Source organism: Triticum aestivum, chromosome 5B (assembly GCF_018294505.1).
Source record: "Triticum aestivum cultivar Chinese Spring chromosome 5B, IWGSC CS RefSeq v2.1, whole genome shotgun sequence".
In the NCBI taxonomy this organism is placed as follows: Eukaryota; Viridiplantae; Streptophyta; class Magnoliopsida; order Poales; family Poaceae; genus Triticum; species Triticum aestivum.
Genome location: NC_057807.1, coordinates 498,611,275 through 498,634,588, shown reverse-complemented (window position 1 = coordinate 498,634,588; position 23,314 = coordinate 498,611,275).

Sequence of the window (23,314 nt, the reverse complement as noted above, 5' to 3'; positions counted from 1 at the left end):
GAGGATTCCTGAGAAGCCGGCTATGGGGAGTCGGCCCGCGACTCTGACTACCTCCTGCCTTCGCCACGATGGACGGGACGGGGTACGGCCACCGCATGGCCCATCCCCCTCCCGCTTACGAAGGGCCGGCATGGCTACAGTGCACCGTATCGATGGAGATCTCCATCCGACGCGGCACTGTTGCCATGCCTGCCCTGACCTCAGCCCCCGTGGGCAGTGCACTGTGCCCATGACGGCCTGACTGTACGGCCCAGAGACGGCGGGCCCCACCCGTCAGTGGGGGTACAGAAGACGGCAAGAGCGCCACAAGATGGACCCGTTGGGAGTCGGCCCCCGGGAGTCGGCCGGCCCCTCCCACGGGCCCCACACGCCATTAACAAGACAAGACGGGGAATGGCAACAGTGATCACCCGTCAGGCGGCGGCACTGTTGCCACGACGCCATGACCAAGCCAGCGTCATTAGAAGCACGGCTACAGTACCAGGCCTGTCGGCGGGGCCCGCCAGGCGGCGGGCCCCAGCAGTCGGCGAAGAAGACGGCGGCCTAAGAGACAGACGGCTGGGACCCACACCCAACCGGATTACCATTGTATCCCTGGGTGGCGGGCCTATATAAGCCCCGCGGGGCACCCATACAAGGGGGATCACTCCTTTAGACTAGACCAGATCATATAGGAAGGAGGGAGCTAGCCTCACCTTCTCCTACCTCCAGGAAACAGCTCAAGGAGCAACCTTGTACTCACTTTGCCATAGTGATCATGCGGAGACCCCGTAGAGCAGCAGTAGGGGTGTTATCTCCACGGAGAGCCCTGAAGCTGGGTAAGATTCGCCGGCGTGCATGCCTTCGCCTCATCCTGTTTCCAGGCACCGGCAATGTTCTACTCGCCTCCACCATGATAAGCCATCCTTTGGCATATGCCGCACCCAACCCCCGACATTTGGCGCCCACCGTGGGGCCTGGTGCACCGTCGTCCGGAGACCTGCTCTGGACGGGAACCCTCTTCCTCCCCAGCGAGCGTAGCCAGCCCGGCACACCCGATGGCGCTTGCCACGACGCGCTGCAAAGCGTCGACGACGCCTGCGCGGCGAGCGGCCTTGCCGATCTTCCTGGCGAGGCTCGCATCTCCGACGAGCCCGCATCCGATGTGGGCACAGGCTGCCCCGAGCGCCGCCTCGTCAGCCTCCTCGACCAACTCCACGTCTCCGGCGAGCCTACCGCGGACTTGGAGTCGGTCGGCTCCACCGACCCAATGCTTGTCGGTTCCGACACTGCGTCGCTCAACGCCTTCCCCTCCGACGTGATCGTCTTCGACGATCCTCTCCCATGAGCCGACAGTGGCGACAGCACCATCACCGAAGTATTCGTCATCAGCCACGGCGCCGCTTCCGATGAGAACGCCCGCGACGCCCTACAGGCCACTTTGCACGATCTGTCTGACGCCGAGGCGCTGGAGGCACGCCACCTTGCCCTCCTTGTGGAGGGCCAGAAGATTGCCACCATGAGACGTCTCACGAAGGCCCACTAGCGCAAAGTCGATCGCGCCGCCTTCGGCATGCCGCCTCCAGAAACGCGGCGCGGCCATCGCCAGCATGCTTGGAGTGGACCGCCCGGTCTACGCCATGCCCCTCGAGAACCTACGCGCCACCCAGTCGATCGTTGATGAGCTCAACGGACTGGGGGCCGACGAGCTCCCCTACATGACCAGACGCATCCAGTAGCTGATCGATGCGGCCGCAACCCGGCATGAAGCCGACGTCCGATCAGGAAGCGCCCCTCGCCGAGAGCACGGCGCGACGTCGCGTACGCCGACTGCGGGTGGCGCCTGTACCAGACAAGAGAAGGAGCCGGCTGCTAGCCGCAACCAGACTCGTATTACCATCGAGCACGATGCAGAAGGCCGCCCCCGAGGAGTTGAGCGACAAGGCAACCTATCGCCTCCTCCACCTCGCGGGGAAAGATATCCTACCCCGCCGCCTATCGAGCATCCGACTCTCAGCGACCGACTTGGTCACCGCGAAGGAGTCGGCGAGAATGATGCCCGCCATCGGCGACCGCCTAGCGCGATCCCTGGCCCTGGAAGAAGAAGATGATGTCGGCCCGCCGTGTTTCGGTCCCCGCATCCGCGACGAGCCCTTTCCCAAAGGGTTCTCGCTCCCAAGAGACACGCCCAAGTACAACGGCTCCGTGAAGCCGGAAGACTGGTTGATCGACTACTCCACCGCCGTTCGCATAGCGAATGGCAATCGACGCGTTGCCATGAAATATGTCCCCCTGATGCTCCAAGGCACGGCGCGCACCTGGCTCAATAGCCTCAAGCCTTACAACATCAACAGCTGGCTAGACTTCACCGAAGCCTTCATATGCAACTTCACCAGCACATACAAGCGGGCTCCCAAGCCCCGACAGCTCTCCTTGTGCGTACAAGGGCCCAGCGAATCGACCCGCGACTACCTCACGCGTTGGGCCGAGCTCCGCAACTCCTGCGAATGAGTGCACGAGGTCCAGGCCATAGAGTACTTCACCGCTGGGTGCCGCGAAGGCACTCTTCTCAAGCACCGACTCCTCTGTGACGAGCCGGTAAACCTTGACGAGCTACTGGTCATCACAGACAAGTATGCCACGACCGACTCCTCAATGAAGACCGAGCTCCAGGTAGACGCCTCCGGAAAAGTGCTGACGCCGACTCCCAAGACGCCGACTGGAGAATCAAGCCGGCGCCCGTATCAAAATGATCACAGGCACAAAGCCCCTCAGCTGGCTTCCAACAGTCGGTAGGTGGCCACGATTGAAGAAGAGCTGCCTGAGGGACAGCCGGCTCCGAAGAAGCAGAAGGGCGGCAGGGCGGCTTGGCAGCCGGCCTTCTCCTACGAGCAGACTCTAGATGGCCCCTGCAAGTTCCACAGCGGCGCGAAGCCGCCGAACCACACCACCCGGAAATGCCACTAGCTCACCCGAATCGCCAAGGGAGACGGCCTCCTGCCTCCTCCGCCTGCTAGGCCGCCGCCTCCTCCGCAGCCCCAGCAGCAGGCTGTCAGGCCAGTCGAGCAATACAAGACGAGTACCCGGAAGAGCACGGAGCCTATGTGGTGTTCACCAGTGTGGCTGACGATCGACGCAGCCGGCGACAGTAGCAGCAAGAGGTGAATGCAGTAGCATCAAGTACTCCAAAGTTCATGCACTGGTCCGAGAAGCCTATCAGTTGGAGCAGAGCTGATCACCCAGAGGTGATGCCGAGTCCGGGCTCCTATGCCTTGGTCTTAAGTGCCACCTTTGCCACAGATAGGCGGGCCGCTCGCTTCTCGTGAGTGCTGATAGACGGAGGCAGTAGCATCAACATTCTGTACAAGGATACCATGGAGAAGTTAGAATCAAGCAAAGACAGCTTCACAGCAGCCGGACTATGTTCCACGACATTGTTCCTGGCCTTTCCTGCTCACCAATCGACAAGATCCTGATAGACGTCCTCTTTGGAGACAAAGATCATTTCTGCCGAGAGCTAGTTTGGTTTGAAGTGGTGGACCTCAAAAGCCCGTACCATGCGTTGATTGGCCAACCTGCTTTGGCCAAGTTCATGGCGGTCCCCCACTACGCCTACCTCAAGATGAAGATGCCGAGTTCCAAGGGAATTCTGACCATAGCCGGCGACTACAGAAAGTCGTCCGCTTGCGCGGCCGAAAGCAATCGGCTAGCCGAGTCCCTGGTGATCGCAGCCGAGAGGCGGCTCCTTGACCGGGTTGTGGCAATGGCCGGCAAGCAGTCCGAGATGTCGCCCGACCCCAAGGAGTCAGAAGCTGAAGGTTCATTCAAGCCGGCCAAAGAAACAAAGAAGATACCCTTGGACCCGGAGCACCAAGAGAGGTATGTTGTCATAGGTGCAAACCTTGACAGCAAATAGGAAGGCGAGCTCGTCGATTTCCTCCGTGAGAATTGAGAAATATTCGCATGGTCCCCTAAAGACATGCCAGGTGTACCGACGGAATTGGTCGAGCACAAGTTACATGTTCGATCTGATGTGAAGCCCGGTAGGCAGCCCTTGCGCCGCCTGTCAGAAGAGAAGAGAAGAGTTGTTGGAGAAGAGATAGCCTGGCTCCTGGCAGCCGGCTTCATTATGGAAGTATTTTTCCCAGAGTGATTAGCAAACCCGGTCCTGGTGCTGAAGAAGAACAAGCAGTGGCGGATGTGTATTGACTACACAAGCCTCAACAAAGCTTGCACCAAGGACCCATTCGCTCTGCCGAGAATTGATCAGGTGATAGACTCCACAGCCGGATGCGAGCTGTTGAGCTTCTTAGATGCATATTCAGGATATCACCAGATCAAGCTGAACCCGACTGACAGACTGAAAACCGCCTTCATCACACCGTTTGGAGCCTTCTGCTACCTGACCATGACGTTCGTCTTGAGGAATGCCGGCGCCACCTTTCAGCGTTGCATGCAGAAGTGCCTCCTCAACCAACTTGGCAGAAACGCCCACGTCTACGTGGACAATGTAGTGGTGAAGACAGAAAAGCGTGGAACACTGCTGGAAGACCTCAAGGAAACCTTTGAGAACCTGCGCCGATTCCAGATCAAGCTCAACCCTGAGAAGTGCGTCTTTGGAGTACCAGCCGGCCAACTCCTTGGCTTCCTGGTCTCTGAACGCGGCATAGAGTGCAACCCTGTCAAGATCAAGGCCATCGAGAGGATGGAGGTACCCAGCCGACTCCTAGATGTGCAAAAGTTCACCGGCTGCATGGCGTCCATCAGCCGATTCATCAGTCGGCTGGGCGAGAAGGCTCTCCCCTTATACCGGCTCATGAAGAAGACAACCTTTTTCGAGTGGAACCCCAAGGAGGACGAAGCTTTTCTCCAGTTGAAGAAAATATTGACTACTCCCCCTCTGCTGGCGGCCCCGACTCCCAAAGAGCCCATGCTCTTGTACATTGCCGCCACCAGCCGGGTAGTCAGCACAATCATTGTAGTCGAACGCAAGAAGGAAGGCAAGGCGCTACCTGTCCAGAAACCGGTATATTACCTGAGCGAAGTACTGTCGGCCTCCAAGCAGAACTACCCCCACTACCAGAAGATGTGCTACGGCGTGCACTTTGCCGCCAAGAAGCTGAAGCCTTACTTTCAGGAGCATCCAATCACTGTGGTTTGCACCGCCCCACTAGCCGAGATCATCGGAAGCCAAGATGCTTCTGGCCGAGTGGCCAAATGGGCCATTGAGCTGGCCCCCTACACCATCTACTACCAGCCCCGCACCGCCATCAAGCCGCAAGCACTGGCCGACTTCCTCGTCGACTGGGCCGAGACCCAGTACCTGCCGCCAGCGCCCGACTCCACCCATTGGCGGATGCATTTCGACGGCTCCAAGATGCGCACCGGCTTGGGAGTTGGCCTTGTCCTCACTTCCCCCAAAGGCGACAAGCTCAGATATGCGCTGCAAATCCATTTCGCCGCCTCCAACAACGTCGCTGAATACGAGGCGCTCATTCACGGGCTCCGGCTTGCCAAAGAACTCTTCATTCGCCGGATCCTGTGTTATGGCGACTTCGACTTGGTGGTCCAGCAGTCATCTGGCGACTAGGATGCCAAGGATGCAAACATGGCGAGCTACCGTTTCCTTGTACAGCAACTCAGTGGATATTTTGAGGGGTGCGAGTTCCTTCACGTGCCAAGAAATGACAACGACCAAGCAGACGCCCTGGCACGAATCGGCTCCACCCGCCAAGCAATACCATCTGGCGTGGCCCTTCGGCGCCTCCTCAAGCCGTCTGTCAAGCCTTCACCGGAATCAGACTCCATCTTTGTGCCGGCTCCCCCCGAAGAAGTCGGATCCGACTCAAGAGCCCCAGCAGGCGGCACGAGAATTCTCGCAAATGACTCCAAGAACGCCGCAGTCGAAGCCGGCCCGGGGACTTCAGAACCCGGCCCGGGGACTGCGGCGACCAGTCCGAAGACTCCAGAACTCAGCCCGGGGACTGCACCAGTCGGCCCGGGGACTTCATCAACCCTGCAAGTGGCTGCAGACTCCAGCCCGCCGCCTCCCAGCCCAGCCGTCCTCGTCCAAGTCACAGTACTGACGGTTGAAGAAATAGCAACACCCTCATGGGCCCAGCCCATCCTCAAGTTTCTAGTGAGCAAAGAGCTGCCAACTGATGAAATCCTGACTCGGCAAGTACAATGCCGAGCGGCAGCTTACACCATAGTCAACAGAGAGTTGGTCAGGCGCAGCATCACTAGTGTCTACCAGCGTTGCGTCGATCCAGAGCAAGGCCAAGCAATTCTCAAAGACATCCATCAAGGCGAGTGCGGCCACCATGCGGCTTCAAGAGCACTCGTCGCCAAAGCCTTTCGGCACGGTTTCTTCTGGCCAACCGCCTTGGAAGAGGTCGAAGAATTGGTCCAAAAGTGCAAAGGGTGACAAAAGTTCCGCTCCAAGCCACATCAGCCGGCTTCCGCACTCAAGACTATCCCCATTGCCTGGCCCTTTGCGGTTTGGGGACTGGACATGGTGGGACCATTCAAAACAGCACGAGGCGGCCTAACTCACTTACTTGTTGCGGTGGACAAGTTCAGCAAGTGGATAGAAGTAAAGCCCATCAAGAAGTTGAATGGTCCGACTGCAGTGACTTTCATCACCGACATCACGACTCGGTATGGCATACCACACAGCATCATCACCGACAATGGCACAAATTTCGCCAAAGGTGCCTTGGCCCGTTTTTGCACGATACAGGGCATCCGACTGGACTTAGCGTCTGTTGCCCATCCGCAGTCAAACGGCCAGGTAGAGCGAGCAAACGGCCTCACCCTGTCCGGCATCAAGCCTCGGCTGGTCGAACCACTGGAGCGTTCGGCCGGCTGTTGGCTTGACGAGTTGCCAGCCGTCCTCTAGAGTCTGCGCACAACTCCAAACAAGTCAACCGGCTTCACACCTTTCTTCCTTGTCTACGGTGCTGAAGCCGTCATCCCGACGGACATAGAGTTCGACTCCCCACGAGTCACCATGTAGACCGAGGAGGAGGCAGAAGAAGCACATCAAGATGGTGTCGATCTTCTGGAAGAGGGCCGGCTGTTGGCACTCAGCCGGTCCAGCATCTACCAGTAGAGCCTACGCCGATACTACAACATGAAGGTCAGGCCGAGATCTTTCCAAGAGGGCGACCTTGTGCTCCGACTAATCCAGCGAACAGCCGGCCAGCACAAGCTGTCGGCACCTTGGGAAGGCCCCTTCATTATCAGCAAAGTGATGGGCAACGACTCCTACTACCTGATCGACGCTCGGAAGCCCCGATCACGCAAGAGGGACGACTCCGGCAAAGAGACGGAACGCCCATGGAATGCAAATCTTCTCCGAAGATTTAATAGTTGATGCAGTATGTATCACACTACCCTTTGTATTAAAGTACCAAGACTTCGGGCCCCCCGAGACGAGCTCGGGGACTGCCCTTTTTGTTATCTGTATGATAAGAATTATGCCTTCGGAGTATACTACTCTTTGTTATGCCGCTTGGCACCGGGCTCGACTAGTCGGCTCGGGGACTTGCCGCCTCGCGCTATGAAATGCTTCCTGCAGTCGGACAAGTAGTGTGTGGTGCCTAAGCCGTCTCCTGTCAGAAGACGCAGCTCGCAGAGCGACTGTTTGGTGGGCAGGAGTAAGGAAGAATGGGCGCCCACATGAAAAATGGCTAGGGACTCAAAGCATAAGCATAGCCTAAGCCGGCTTCCAGCCTCTCTTAGCAAAGCCGACTCTTGAGCAGTCGGCTTGCCGCTTTCTATCCAACTTGTTAAAAGACTCTAAAAAATGGCCAAGTACTTGCCTTCCCAAAATAGCCAAGCATTTGATCCAGAGGCGGTCTGTAGAGCGGCCGTCCGACTGGCAAGGCGGCGACTAAGGGAAGGCGGCAAAGGAAAAAGCCAACAGAACAATAAGCAAGGAAAGATAGAACTCGGATAAATATTTACATAACATAGGCCCTTGGCCGGATCTTCAAGAAGAAGTTCAAAATACACCCCGCGGGTGGAATTGTTCGAATTAACAAGTTCTTCAAAGACTACTAAAACAGATAAAATGAAGGCAAGACGGCAGCCTAGGAAGCGGCAGACGGGTTCGGAGGGTCGGAAGAGACGGAGGTGTCAGGTGTAGGGGCGGCCGGCTGGATGGTCTCGACTTGATCGTCTCCGGCGGCAGCCGGCTCGGTCGGGCGCGGCTCGTTGCTGGAGGCACGGTCGAGCTAAGGCTGGTCGCCCACTCCGTCTTCTGGCGCCTCCGTCACACCTCCGTCCTCCGCCTCTCCTTCCTCCTCGGCGCTGGAACCGATCACCTCCGCCGAGTCCTCGTCGTAATCCGGGTTCATCCTGAACCACTCCGGTGGCGCCTCCCTTCCGTCTTCAGCCCGATCAGGGACGAAGATGCTGGTGTCGGCATAGTCGGCGATCGCCGCAGCACGAGCGATGAGGGCATCTTCCACCGCTACCAGCTCCGCCTGGGCCTCTAACCAGAACGCGGCCAGTCGGTCCAGGTCCAGCCTTGGATACCACGCCTTGACGAATTCCAAGGCCCGACGCGCTCCAGCCCGGGCCGAGGAACCCTTCCAGGCCTCAAGACGACCAGCTGCGACCTCCAGCCAGTCGGCAGTCCGACTGGGAGTGCGCAGAACCGGCATGTCTCAAGGCAGCAATCGCCTAGGCGCCGTCACGTTGAAGACGGCGCAACATCCGATGGGCCGGCCGCAGACGAGCCTCAATGCTCAGAAGCTGCTCATCGAGGGTCCGGGAGGCGTTGGCGGCAATCTCCGCACCATCTTCCCTCCGCGCCTCACGATCAGCCTCGATGGCTTGGGTGGCCGCCTGCGAGTGGCCAGGGAAGAAGTCTGCCAAGACAAAAAAGAAGTAAGTCAAAAAATTAGGAGTCAGCCCGACCCATAGTCGGAGGCTCAAAGAAAGAAAGGAAACAAAGAAACTCACCGTCAACGATGTCCTCAATCTCATGGAAGCCGGAGGTCAGCTGTGCCTCCTTGTCGGTCCAGGAGGAGCGCTCGCTTTCGAACTCGGCCAGGAGAGCAGTCTCTCTCTTCTCTGCCTCATCCTGTGCCTTCTTGAGCAGCTCCCTCTGCTCCACCAGCTGCGCGGCCAGCAGGTCGCACTCCGCGGCGAGTTTGCTGCACTCCTCCCCCTTGGCACGCAAGGCGGTGTTGGCCTCGCCCAGCTGCTGCTAGAGAGTGGCGTTGGCCTCTGAAGAATAAAAAGCAAAAGATGTTAAGTCGTCAACAAAGAAGGTTGCCGAGAAGATCCGGCCCGACTGCTCAGCAGTCGGCCCGAATCTCGGGGACTGCAGCCCGCGGGTGCGCCAGCGCGCCCCGCGAAGAAGGAGGACTCACTCCGACTCTCCGACAAGTTGGCAGTCCGCCTGTCCAGCTCCTAGACATTGCGGTTGAAGGCAGTGACACGGAGGTTGTGATACTCTTGTGATAAGAATTCCCAGACGAAGATAAGTATCGGAACTCGTCAGAAGGAGTTCCGAGCCGCCAGCTCAGCAGCCGGCCCGAAACTCGGGGACTACACCCAGTGGGTGCGCTGGCGCGCCCCCACTGAGAAGAGCAAGGAAAAACAAAGTTAAAAATGAAAGCATACCCGGACGACTGCTCGCGACGCCAGATGCGCCTTGGTTGTAACGCCCCAAGACCGACGCTCCAGAAGACTTCCATATTTTTGTGACCTCCTTGTGTTTTTATTTGTGTTTGCTCTATTTATTTTTGCATTGCATCATGTCATCATGCCAGCATGTCATTTAATTTTTGAAACTCATCTAAATGAATTGCATAGATCTTTTGATCTATTTAAATCTAGGGATATTCACATGGTGATTTCTCTTTAAAACATATTCAAAGTCTCCTACTATTGTTAGGGAGCTATAATAAAATTATTCCATTTATTAGGAATTAACCATAACCCACTTGCAATATATCCCATGCCGTTGTTATCTCAATTCTTGGTCTCCAACCTTGCCCATAATTTCTTTCATCATTTTCTGTAGCCCCACCGAAATCCTCAACATTTTTGGACCTTCCTTTTATCAAGTCCTAGTTCAAACCCATTTGAATTCAATTCAAATGAGTTTGAATTTACATCTTTCAATCATGGCCTTTTCTATTTTCTCGGAACAAGCATATTTTTGTGAGTTCGGGAAAATAATCCCCATGCCCAAACTCTTTCTCTAACCTTTTCTTTTCTTCCCTTTCCTTTTTTTCTCTGTTTTAAGAGAAGAGAGGAGAGAGGAGCCAGGCCAGCCGGCCTCTTGGGCCTAACCAACCAGGCCGGCCCAACCATCCACCGCAGCCCACCTAAACCCTATCTAACCCTAGCGAGCCTCTGCTCGATCCCTCCTCTCGTTCCCCCCTCCGCCGCCAGCCACTCGTCCCGATCGGGATCGACCTCGATCCCCTGCCTCCTCCCTCCAACGCCACACCAGAACACACGCATCACCCGCACCCAGCCCCTGATCCCCAGCTCTCTCCCTTCGTTGTCCTCCTGGCGCCGCCACTCGCAGGGAGAGAGAGGAGCAGAGCCCTCTTGCCGCACCTTCCTATGCTTCTCCTACTGTGGAGCTCTGCCTTGCCGGCGACCCCTCCAATCACCTTGCTGCCGTTCCCCGCGCTCGTTCGCCTCCTCCCTCAACCACGCCGGCCATCGGAGCCGTTGCCGGCGGCCGCCCCGTCGACCCGACCAGTCCTCGCGTCTCCGGCTTCGTCTCCGACCCTAGACGCCAGATCAAACCGGCCCGTGTCCAGCACCACCACCACCATGCACCGCGCGCCAGCAACCTCCTGCCTCGCAGCCCGACCTCCTGTCCGACGCCGCTGTTCCCGCGGTAATGACCTCCCCTTCGGCCTCTGTTGCCGCACCTCTGCGGTTCGCGGTTGCCATCTTCCTCGAGTCCGAGCTCGAGCCCTGCCCGACGCTTCCATGGACAGCCACCTCGCCTGCATCCTCTCATCGGCCGCCTCCTCTGCTCCAGCCACGGGCATCTCTTGCCCGAGACGACGCCTCTGTTTTGCCTACAGCAGACCCGCATCTCCTGCACCTTGGCCGTGGTTGCCGCTGCCTAGACCACCTTCAGCCGGGTGCCCCGCCTCCTGCTTCGGCCAAAGCTCCTTCGCCTCCTTGCTGCAGCCACTCGAGGCCCTGGTGTTGCTTCGTTTTCGATCGTCAAGACCGACTACACCTGCTGATGTTTCAAGTACCTTGGAACGTCTACGCCTTCGTGGATTTCGCCAAGTTCACCGGATGCCTAGTACGACTACAAGACCGGAACGCCAACTACGTGGATACGCCAAGTTCTGCTTCGAACATGTATGGCTGCACGACGACCCGCCAAGACCCTGAACAACTACCGCCGCCGCCGTGTACCACTACCGTCGCAAGAAGCTTGACCGGCGAGTCCAAAGACCCCAAGTACCACGACACCGACGACTTGAACATCTACGGAAACGTGTACAACTACTTCCACTACGACCCACGAGTACCACTACCGTCACCAAGATCGCGAGTACCTCTACCGTCGCCATGGACCGATAGTACCACTACTTCCACTACCGTCGCGAGAACGACTACTTCCACTATGACCCGTGTACCGCTACTTCCTCTACACCGCTCCGAACTCGAACTGCTCTGAAAATGCACACTTCAAAGGTATAACCCCGAGACGACGCCCGTGAACGAATGCATGTGTTGTATGAGATGCTCGTGTTTGCACCCTGATTGAATTGTCGCTTGTGATGCCCCTCTTTTGCCATGCCACCAACACGTGGGGAACCTCGTACCCGGGATCACCCCACCATCCTTGCATGACACGCTCATGCCCACTTCCTTTTGCACCGGTATCTCCGTGAGCTACCGGAACCGATATGTTGTCGTGGCATCATTTTCGGATTCGTTGCCGTGGCACCCGTTTTGTTCCGCCATGGTGATCAAATGCTTCATAACATGCTCATGTCAACATTTTCATAAATTGCATATAACTTGCATATGCCATCTGCATCATGATAACAACATTTAAATGGTTAAAACTGTGTTTACATTAAATTGCTAAATGACATGTGGGGATTTTCCGGAATTGTTGTTTCTTGTTTCCGGCCTCACTTAAATTTGCCTAAATAGTTAGTTTAATTATGCTTCACCTCTTGCCATGTTTAACAACATTTAATATTATTTGGTAGCTTAAACGAGATAGAACTAAATAATTGATGTGGTGTTTCGTCAATATGCAACTCATTGCATATTGAGCTCCACTTAATTTGTAGTATTTTTTGTTGCACTTTGCCATGCCATGCCTCTTTAAACCGGACATGCATCATACTTGATTGTGCATCATGCCATGTTTATGCTTGTGTGTTTACCATGTTGTATGCTTCTTTCTGGTTTGCTTCTTTCGTTAGCTTCAGTTTCGTTCTGGAGTTGTGAGGATTCGTTCGACTACGTCTGTTTGTCTTCTTCATGGACTCGTTCTTCTTCCTTGCAGGATTTCCGGCAAGATGACCATTACCCTCGATATCACTTCTATCTTTGCTTGCTAGTTGCTCCGTTCTATTGTTATGCTGCGCTACCTATCACTTGTTTACCATGCCTCCCATATTGCCATGTCAGCCTCTAACCTTTTCACCCTTCCTAACAAACTGTTGCTTGGCTATGTTACCGCTTTGCTCAGCCTTTCTTATAGCGTTGTTAGTTGCAGGTGAAGTTGAAGATTGCTCCATGATGGATAGGATTATGTTGGGATATCACAATATCTCGTATTTAATTAATGCATCTATATACTTGGTAAAGGGTGGAAGACTCGGCCTTATGCCTGGTGTTTTGTTCCACTCTTGCCGCCCTAGTTTCTGTCATACCGGTGATATGTTCTCGGATTCTGTGTTCCTTACGCGGTTGGGTGATTTATGGGACCCCCTTGACAGTTCGCTTTGAATAAAACTCCTCCAGCAAGGCCCAACCTTGGTTTTAACATTTGCCACCTAAGCCTTTTTCCCTTGGGTTCTGCAGACTCAAGGGTCATCTTTATTTTAACCCCCGGGCCAATGCTCCTTCGAGTGTTGGTCCGAACCGGGCAGACTGTGGGGCCACCACGGGGCAACTCGAGGGCTGGTTTTACTCATAGGCTGACCTATCCGTTGTGCCCTGAGAACGAGATATGTGCAGCTCCTATCGGGATTTGTCAGCACATTGGGCGTCTTTGCTGGTCTTGTTTTACCATTGTCAAAATGTCTTGTAAACCGGGATTCCGAGTCTGATCGGGTCTTCCTAGGAGAAGGAATATCCTTCGTTGACCGTGAGAGATTATGATGGGCTAAGTTGGGACACCCCTGCAGGGTATAAACTTTCGAGAGCCGTGCCCGCGGTTATGTGGCAGATGGGAATTTGTTAATGTCCGGTTGTAGAGAACTTGACACTTGACTTAATTAAAATGCATCAACCATGTGTGTAGCCGTGATGGTCTCTTTTCGGCGGAGTCCGGGAAGTGAACACGGTTTTGGGTTATGTTTGACGTAAGTAGGAGTTCAGGATCACTTCTTGATCACTTCTAGCTTCTTGACCGTTCCGTTGCTTCTCTTCTCGCTCTTATTTGTGTATGTTAGCCACCATATTTGCTTAGTCGCTGCTGCAACCTCACCACTTTACCCCTTCCTTTCCCATAAGCTTAAATAGTCTTGATCCCGTGGGTTTTGAGATTGCTGAGTCCTCGTGACTCACCCGATACTATCACAACAGTTGCAGGTGCCGATGATACCAGTGCAGATGATGCAACCGAGCTTAGATGGGAGCTCAACGAAGATCTCGGTCGTTGCTATGTTTCGTTTCATGTTGATCAGTAGTGGAGCCCAGTTGGGACGATCGGGGATCTAGCAGTTAGGTTATCTTCTTTTCTTTTGGCTTCGTCCGTAGTCGGACTATGTGTGTATTCTGAATGATGTATGATTTATATGTTCATTGTGTGAAGTGGCGATTGTAAGCCAACTCTTTATCCCAGTCTTGTTCATTACATGGGATTGTGTGAAGATGACCCTTCTTGCGACAAAACCACAATGCAGTTATGCCTCTAAGTCGTGCTTCGACACGTGGGAGATATAGCCGCATCGCAGGTGTTACATTGGTGCAGGTCTGGATGGCGTCGCCCTCGGCTCGTAGTTTCGCCTGAACATCCAGAAGCGCCTGGTTCAGTGGGCCCGTGCCGCCTCCTCACACCCACCCAACGGGTGCGGCGCTTGTCGCCTCAGCGTCTGGGATGGCCGAGCTGGCGGCGCCGGTCTCCAGGGGGCGTGGCTCCGAAGTCGCCTTATGAAGGCGGCGGCGCGCTGGCGAGGCGACTTGGAGGAGCAGCCTCGCCACGGACTCGTCCTTAGTCGGCGGCACCGGCGGGCCTGCCGGCTGTCTACCTTGCACACTCCCGGACGGCGGTGGAGGCGGTGGTGGTGGCACGGCCGTGTCCGACATGGAGGCCTCGCCGCTTTCCCTCTCCATGACGGGGTTCTCGCCGCCTGCTTCCCCAGTCTGCCCCGTGAACCCCGCGGGCGGCAGTGCGGAGTTTAGCGGGATGACGAGCAACGCCGATTGGCGCTGCGCGGCCTCCTCAGCTTGCCGCCTCGCCACAACGGCGGCTTCGGCCTCTTCCAGCTTCCTCTAGGCAGAGTCCGCCGCCTTCTCGGCCTCTGCCTTCTCCAGGCGGGCGGCCTCGTCCTCATCGTGCTTCTCCCGCGCATTCTGCTCCGTCACCTCCCGGAGGTCGGCGACAGGGTCAATCCACCGAGTAGTGGAGGACGTCTCTGCCGACCCCATGACGGAGGCGGCGGCGACCCTCTCGAAGGTAAGAGGAGCCCTGAAGCGAGGAAGGCATGTAAAAGATTTGGACAAGATTCACCAGTAGAAAACAAGACAAAGGCGGAGGCACTTACGCGGAAACCAGCGGCGGCTTCTTCACTTCCTTACGGAAGCGGTTGGCCTTCGCGATCGCCTCCTCCCGCTTGGTCGCGGCGGCCGGCCCCTTGAACTTCTTCGACCGGCCGCCAGGCAGGCTCGGTCCGGCCCGGCGCCTCTTCACGCCGCCTTGACCATCCAAGCCGGCGGAGGAAAGAGGCGGGGCGACTTCCCCCTCGGCATCGTCATCAGGCCAGTCGGCAAAGGTGGTCGTGCGCCTGAAGCCTCCTCCTCTCCCTCCTCCTCCTCCTTCGGCGTCGGCCTCCATCGCCGTGGCCCCCAAGTCAGGGTCGTCGACGTCGCTCTCCGCTCGGTCGGGGACAAACTGATGGGGCAGGCCCGTGGTGCCGGTCAAGGCTGGATGAGGGGATTCTGACTCGAGAAAAACCAAGAAATCAGAAGCCGGACTCGGCTGCAAAAGAAGACAAAAGAAGAAGAGAGATGGCTTACAGCAGGTGGGGGTGGCGCGTGAGTACGGCTCCTTGCCGAACCACCAATCCGCCACGATATTGCAGTTCGCAATATAATTCACCGTGTCAGCCACCTCCGCGTGGGGCATGCCCTTGGAGCACAGCCGACTCGGGTCCCGGTGGCCGCTCATCTGACAGATCAGATGAGGTCGGCCTTGAAGCGGGAGGACTCGGCGCGCCACAAAGGCGGCCGGCAAGTCGTCCCCGGTCAAACCCTTCGACTGCGTCAGCACTCGGAGTCACGCGACGGCGGCGGCGCCAGCGGGAGTCAGTGTCTTGACCTGGCGGGACCAGCTGGGAAGCCTCCTAGCCGGTGCGCCGGCTGCGTAAGGCGGCAGATTGACCCAATCGCCATCGGAGGCGACGTTCTTCACATAAAAATATGACCGCTGCCACATCTTCACCGACTTAATCAGCGGGATGGTGGGAAACGGGTTGTCGGCCACCGATCTCCACATCGCGATGAAGGCACCACACTGGGTTGGCACGCCGGCGACGTGCGTGCTGAGCTTGGACTGAAAGAACTCCCCCCACAACTCGATGGTGGGGAGAACGCCAAGGAAGCCTTCGCACAGGGTGGCGAAGGCGGCCAGCAGCACCACCATGTTTGGGGTAAGGTGGTGCGGCTGGAGCCCGTGAAACTCCAAGAAGGAGCAGAAGAAGCTGCTCGTCGGCAGCCCCAAGCCGCGCATGAGGTGCGAGCGGAATACGACCCGCTCGCCCTCCTCCGGCGCGGCGATACCTCCCTCTCCGGTGCAGCACGGGCTCGCACTAGGTCCACGCCGGGGAGGCGACGCGTCTTGCGGAGGAACTCAATGATGTCATCGTCCACCTCGAAGCCGTCCCACATGCCAGAGCGCACGGCAGGAGGTGCAGTGGCGGAGGAAGAGCTCATCGCCGCGGGCGTGGCGTGGTTCGGCGCGGCGGCGGCGAGAGGAAGAAGAAGCAAGAGGAAAGCAAGGGGAGTAGGGGAAATGGGCGCGCGTGCTCTGCTGCCCCCTCCTCCCGCGTACTTATAGGCTCGTGGGCTGAGAAGCCGATGGGGCGGGTGTGGGATTAACTGTGCACAGGACCGCACGCCCCCCACGATTTACCACACGGAGTAACTGCACGCAGTTACAACGTGGGTCCCAACCGTCCGCCCGCCCGCAGCAGATCCACTCGTGTGCCAAGGCGCAGTAGTGGCGGGCCCCGCCTGAGGCCCTGTCCTGTCACGCGCGTGGGTGGGCAGACTAACCCTGCCACACGGCGCCACGCGACGGATCCGCAACGGGCGGCTGCCAGAAGCTTATCAGGCACGCTGCCTGGATTCCGCTACGACCTTCAAACTCTTTAAGGGGCAAGACGGCCTTCTGCGAGTCCGGCTCCAGCTAGTCGGCCTAGAGGAAGACGGCGAGCAAGGTCCAGATTCCACCAGAAGGAAGACACTGTTGAGACTCCTCGATATATCGCCCTCGGCACCTCACCAGCTTCGGGGACTACTGTCGGAGTAATGGGCCACGGGTAGGCTAACCCGAGCCCCTGAACCTTTCAAAACATCGGGGCAAACTGCGCCCCTCAAGACTCCGCGATAAGGAGCCGCCTTATGGGAATCGCCGGCAAGGCCGCCGAATGTCCCTCACGGCCGAGTCCCAGGGACGACTTCGAGATAAGCCGACTCCTATTGGCGGCTTCCTGAGAAGCCGGCTATGGTGAGTCGGCTCGCGACTCCGACTACCTCTTGCCTTCGCCACGATGGACGGGACGGGGTACGGCCACCGCATGGCCCATCCCCCTCCCGCTTACGAAGGGCCGGCATGGCTATAGTGCGTCGTATCGATGGAGATCTCCATCCGGCGCGGCACTGTTGCCATGCCTGCCCTGACCTCAGACCCCATGGGTGGCGCACTATGCCCACGACAGCCTGACTGTACGGCCCAGAGACGGCGGGCCCCACCCGTCAGTGGGGGTACAGAAGACGGCAAGAGCGCCACAAGACGGACCCGTTGGGAGTCGGCCCCCGGGAGTCGGCCGGCCCCTCCCACGGGCCGCACACGCCATTAACCAGACAAGACGGGGAATGGCAACAGTGATCGCCTGTCAGGCGGCGGCACTGTTGCCACGACCCCATGACCAAGCCAGCGTCATTAGAAGCATGGCTACAGTACCAGGCCTGTAGGCGGGGCCCTCCAGTCGGCGGGCCCTAGCAGTCGGCGGAGAAGACGGCGGCCTAAGAGACAGATGGCTGGGACCCACACCCAGCCGGATTACCATTGTATCCCTGGGGGGCGTGCCTATATAAGCCACCCGGGGCACCCATGCAAGGGGGATCGCTCCTTTAGACTAGACCAGATCATATAGGAAGGAGGGAGCTAGGCTCACCTTCTCCTACCTCCAGGAAACATCTCAAGGAGCAACCTTGTACTCACTTTGCCATAGTGATCATGCGGAGACCCGCAGAGCAGCAGTAGGGGTGTTATATCCACGGAGAGCCCTGAAGCTGGGTAAGATTCGCTGGCGTGCATGCCTTCGCCCCATCCCGTTTCCAGGCACCGGCGACGTTCTACTCGCCCCCACCATGATAATCCATCCTTTGGCATATGTCGCACCCATTCCCCGACATGTTATTAAGAATAAGGTTTTCCCTTTATCTTTGAAGGGAGACGCATTGACATGGTATAGGCTATGTGATGATATGGGATCTTGGGACTATAAATGATTGAAATTGGAATTTCACCAGAAGTTTTATCCTATGCATCTTGTTCATCGTGATCGCAATTATATATATAATTTTTGGCCTCGTGAAGGAGAAAGCATCGCTCAAGCTTGTGGGAGGCTTAAGTCAATGTTATATTCATGCCCCAATCATGAGCTCTCAAGAGAAATGATTATTTAAAACTTTATGCTCGGCTTTCTCTCAATAATCGCACCATGCTTGATACTTCTTGTGTTGGGTCTTTTATGATGAAGACTATTGAATTCAAATGGGATTTATTGGAAAGAATTAAACACAACTCTGAAGATTGCGATTCCGACGATGGGAAGGAGTCAGGTATGACACCTAAGTTTGATTGTGTTAAATCTTTTATGCATACCGATGCTTTTCAAGGATTTAGTACAAATATGGACTTGACTCTGAGATACTAGCTTCTTTCTGTGAATCATTTGCTACTCATGTTGATCTCCCTAAGGAGAAGTGGTTTAAATATAATCCTCCCATTGAAGTAAAAGTAGTTGCACCTGTTACAGTTGAAGAAAAGACTATCACTTATAATGATCCTATTGTTCCTACTACTTATATTGAGGAACCACCTTTCCATGTTAGGATAAAGGATCATGCTAAAACTTCAATTGTGGTTTGTAAGAGTAATACTAGAACATATACACCTCCTGAGAAAATTAAAGTTGAACCTAGTATTGCTATAGTTATAGATCTCTTGGCTGATAATATTGATGGGCATGTTATTTATTTCTGTGATGAAGCTGCTAGAATTGCTAGACCTGATGCTAAAAATAAACATAGACCTGTTGTAGGCATGCCTGTTATTTTTGTTAAAATAGGAGATCATGGTTATCATGGCTTATGTGATATGGGTGCTAGTGCCAGTGCAATACCTTATTCCTTATATGAAGAAATTATGTATGATATTGCACCTGCTGAGGTAGAAGAAATAGATGTTACAATTAAGCTTGACAATAGACATACTATTTCACCAATTGGGATTGATAGAGATGTTGAAGTCTTGTGTGGGAAAGTTAAATATCCTGCTGATTTTCTTGTTCTTGGTTCCCCACTAGATAGATTTTGTCCCATCATATTTGGTAGATCCTTCTTGAATACTGTTAATGCTAAGATTGATTGCAAAAAGGATGTTGTTACGATTGGTTTAGGAGACATGTCTCATGAGTTTAATTTTGCTAAATTTCGTAGACAACCCCACGATAAAGAATTGCCTAGTAAGGATGAAATTATTGGTCTTGCTTCTATTGACGTGCCTCCTACTGATCCTTTAGAACAATATTTGCTAGACCATGAAAATGATATGTATATGAATGAAAGAAGGGAAATAGATGAAGTATTCTTTAAACAGGGACCTATTTTGAAACACAACTTGCTTGTTAAAATCTTAGGGGATCCTCCACCACCCAAGGGCGATCCCGTGTTTGAGCTTAAACCATTACCTGATACTCTTAAATATGCTTATCTTGATGAAAAGAAGATATATCCTGTTATTATTAGTGCTAACCTTTCAGAGTAGGAAGAGGAAAGATTATTGAAAACTCTGAAGAAGCACCATGCTGCTATTGGATATACTCTTGATGATCTTAAGGGCATTAGTCCCACCTTATGCCAACACAAAATAAAATTGGAGGAAGACGCCAAACCAGTTTTTGATCATCAACGATGATTAAATCCTAAGATGAAAGAAGTGGTAAGAAAAGAAATACTAAAGCTCCTTGAGGCAGGTATAATTTATCCCGTTGCTGATAGTCAGTGGGTAAGTCCTATCCATTGTGTCCCTAAGAAGGGAAGTATTACTGCCGTTCCTAATGATAAAGATGAATTGACCCCACAAAGAATTATTACAGGTTATAGGATGGTAATTGATTTCCGTAAGTTAAATGAAGCTACTAAAAAAGATCATTACCCTTTACCTTTTATTGATCAAATGTTAGAAAGTCTATCCAAACATACTCATTTTTGCTTTCTAGATGGTTACTCTAGTTTCTCTCAAATACTTGTGTCAGCTAAGGATCAAGAAAAGACCACTTTTACTTGCCCTTTTGGTACTTCTGCTTATAGACGTATGCCTTTTGGTTTATGTAATGCACCTGCTACCTTTCAAAGATGCATGATGGCTATATTCTCTGACTTTTGTGAAAAGAGTTGTGAGGTATTCATGGATGATTTCTCCGTTTAGGGATCCTCTTTTGATGATTGCTTGAGCAACCTTGATCGAGTTTTGCAAAGATGTGAAGATACTAGTCTCATCTTGAATTGGGAGAAGTGCCACTTTATGGTTAATGAAGGTATTGTCTTGGGGCATAAAATTTTTGAAAGAGGTATTGAAGTTGATAAGCTAAGATTGATGCTATTGAAAAGATGATGTGCCCCAAGGACATTAAAGGTATAAGAAGTTTCCTTGGTCATGCCTTTTTTATAGGAGGTTCATTAAGGACTTTTCTAAAATTTCCAGGCCTCTGACTAATCTGTTGCAAAAAGATATTCCATTTGTCTTTGATGATGATTGTGTAGAAGCATTTGAAATACTTAAGAAAACTTTGATTTCTGCACCTATTGTTCAGCCACCTGATTGGAATTTAACCTTTGAAATTATGTGTGATGCTAGCGATTATACTGTTGGTGCTATTCTAGGACAAAGAGTTGATAAGAAACTAAATGTTATTCAATATGCTAGTAAAACTCTAGACAGTGCTCAGAGAAATTATGCTACTACTAAAAAAGAATTCTTAGTAGTTGTATTTGCTTGTGATAAGTTCAGAACTTATATTGTTGATTCTAAAGTAACTGTTCACACTGATCATGCTGCTATTAAATATCTTATGGAAAAGAAAGATGCTAAACCTAAACTTATTAGATGGGTTCTCTTGCTACAAGAATTTGATTTTCATATTATTGATAGAAAGGGAGATGAGAACCCCATTGTAGACAACTTGTCTAGGTTAGAGAATGTTCTTGATGACCCACTACCTATTAATGATAGCTTTCCTGATGAACAATTAGCTGTCATAAACGCTTCACATACTGCTCCATGGTATGCTGATTATGCTAATTACATTTTTGCTAAATTCATACCACCTAATTTTACATATCAGCAAAAGAAAAAGTTCTTCTATGATTTAAGACATTACTTCTGGGATGACCCACACCTTTATAAAGAAGGAGTAGATGGTGTTATTAGACGTTGTGTACCTGAGCATGAACAGGAACAGATCCTACGCAAGTTACACTCCGAGGCATATGGAGGACACCACGCTGGCGACAGAACTGCACATAAGGTATTGCAATCCGACTTTTATTGGCCTACTCTTTTCAAAGATGCCCCTAAGTTTGTCTTGTCTTGTGATGAATGTCAAAGAATTGGGAATATTAGTAGACATCAAGAAATGCCTATGAATTATTCTCTTGTTATTGAACCATTTGATGTTTTGGGCTTTGATTATATGGGACCATTTCCTGCCTCTAATGGGTATACACATATTTTAGTTGCTGTTGATTACGTTACTAAGTGGGTAGAAGCTATTCCAACTAGTAGTGCTGATCATAACACCTCTATTAAGATGCTTAAAGAAGTTATTTTTCCGAGGTTTGGAGTCCCTAGATACTTAATGACTGATGGTGGTTCACATTTTATTCATGGTGCCATTCGTAAAATGCTTGCTAAGTATGATGTTAATCATAGAATTGCATCTCCATATCACCCACAGTCTAGTGGTCAAGTAGAATTGAGTATTAGAGAACTCAAATTAATTTTGCAAAAGACTGTTAATAGATCTAGAATGGTCCAAGAAACTTGATGATGCATTATGGGCTTATAAAACTGCATATAAAAATCCTATGGGTATGTCTCCATATAAAATGGTTTATGGAAAAGCGTGTCACTTACCTCTCGAACTTGAACATAAGGCATATTGGGCCATTAAGGAGCTCAATTATGATTTGAAACTTGCCGATGAGAAGAGGTTATTTGACATTAGCTCACTTGATGAATGGAGAACCCAGGCCTACGAGAATGCCAAACTGTTTAAAGTAAAAGTTAAAAAATGGCATGACAAAAGGATACAAGAGCGTGAGTTTAACGTAGGTGATTATGTATTGCTATTCAACTCTCGTTTAAGATTTTTTGCAGGAAAACTTCTCTCTAAATGGGAAGGCCCTTACGTTATCGAGGAGGTCTATCGTTCCGGTGCCATAAAAATCAACAACTTTGAAGGCACAAATCCGAAGGTGGTGAACGCTCAAAGAATCAAACATTATATCTCAGGTAATCCTATAAATGTTGAAACTAATGTTATTGAAACCGTAACCCCGGAGGAATACATAAGGGACACTTTCCAGAACGTTTCAGACCCCGAAAAGGAATAGGTATGTGGTACGGTAAGTAAACCGACTCCAAAACAGTCCTAATAGAAATTTTTCTCTATTTTGGAATATTTAAGAAAATAGTAAAATAAGAAGTAGTCCGGGAGGGACATGAGGCATCCACGAGGGTGGAGGGCGCGCCCTACCCCCTAGGCACGCCCCCTGCCTCATGGGCACCTCGTGCGCTCTCCGGACTCCATTTTCTTGCACGATACTTCTTTTGGTCGGTAAAAATTCATTATATAAACTACCAAAGGTTTTGACCACCGTATCACGCAAAAATCTTCTGTCTTTGTTTCGAGCTGTTTTTTCTGACAGATCTAGAGCACCATGACGTCTTCAAGCGCCCCCAAGGACAAGTTTTTCGAGAGGGTCATCAACCCCTACCTTGCGGAGGTGCTGCATCACCCTCAAACCATTGAGATGCATGAGGGGGTGCTGCACATCCGCGATGTTGAGGAACCCAGGAGTACCAGAAGCGTAGAGACAAAACTCGAAACAATGGAACAACAAGTTTTCAAGTGCCAAGGGATGGTGGAACGCGGACTCAACGCCAACCAGATGATGATTGCGGAGTTCACCAACAAGCACAAGATGGATGCCAAGAACATTGGGGAGACCATATTCAAGATTCATGAGAAAATCGAGCACCTCCAAGCCCAGATCTATGACCTGCAAAACCAAAACTGTGAGTATGAATATAGATTCAAGAGGATGAGTTTGGCTGCAGATTTGAGGATCCCGGAGACTCGATCATCCTTCTATGATGGTGAGCCTATGCCTTGGAAGACAGACGAAAAGCCTA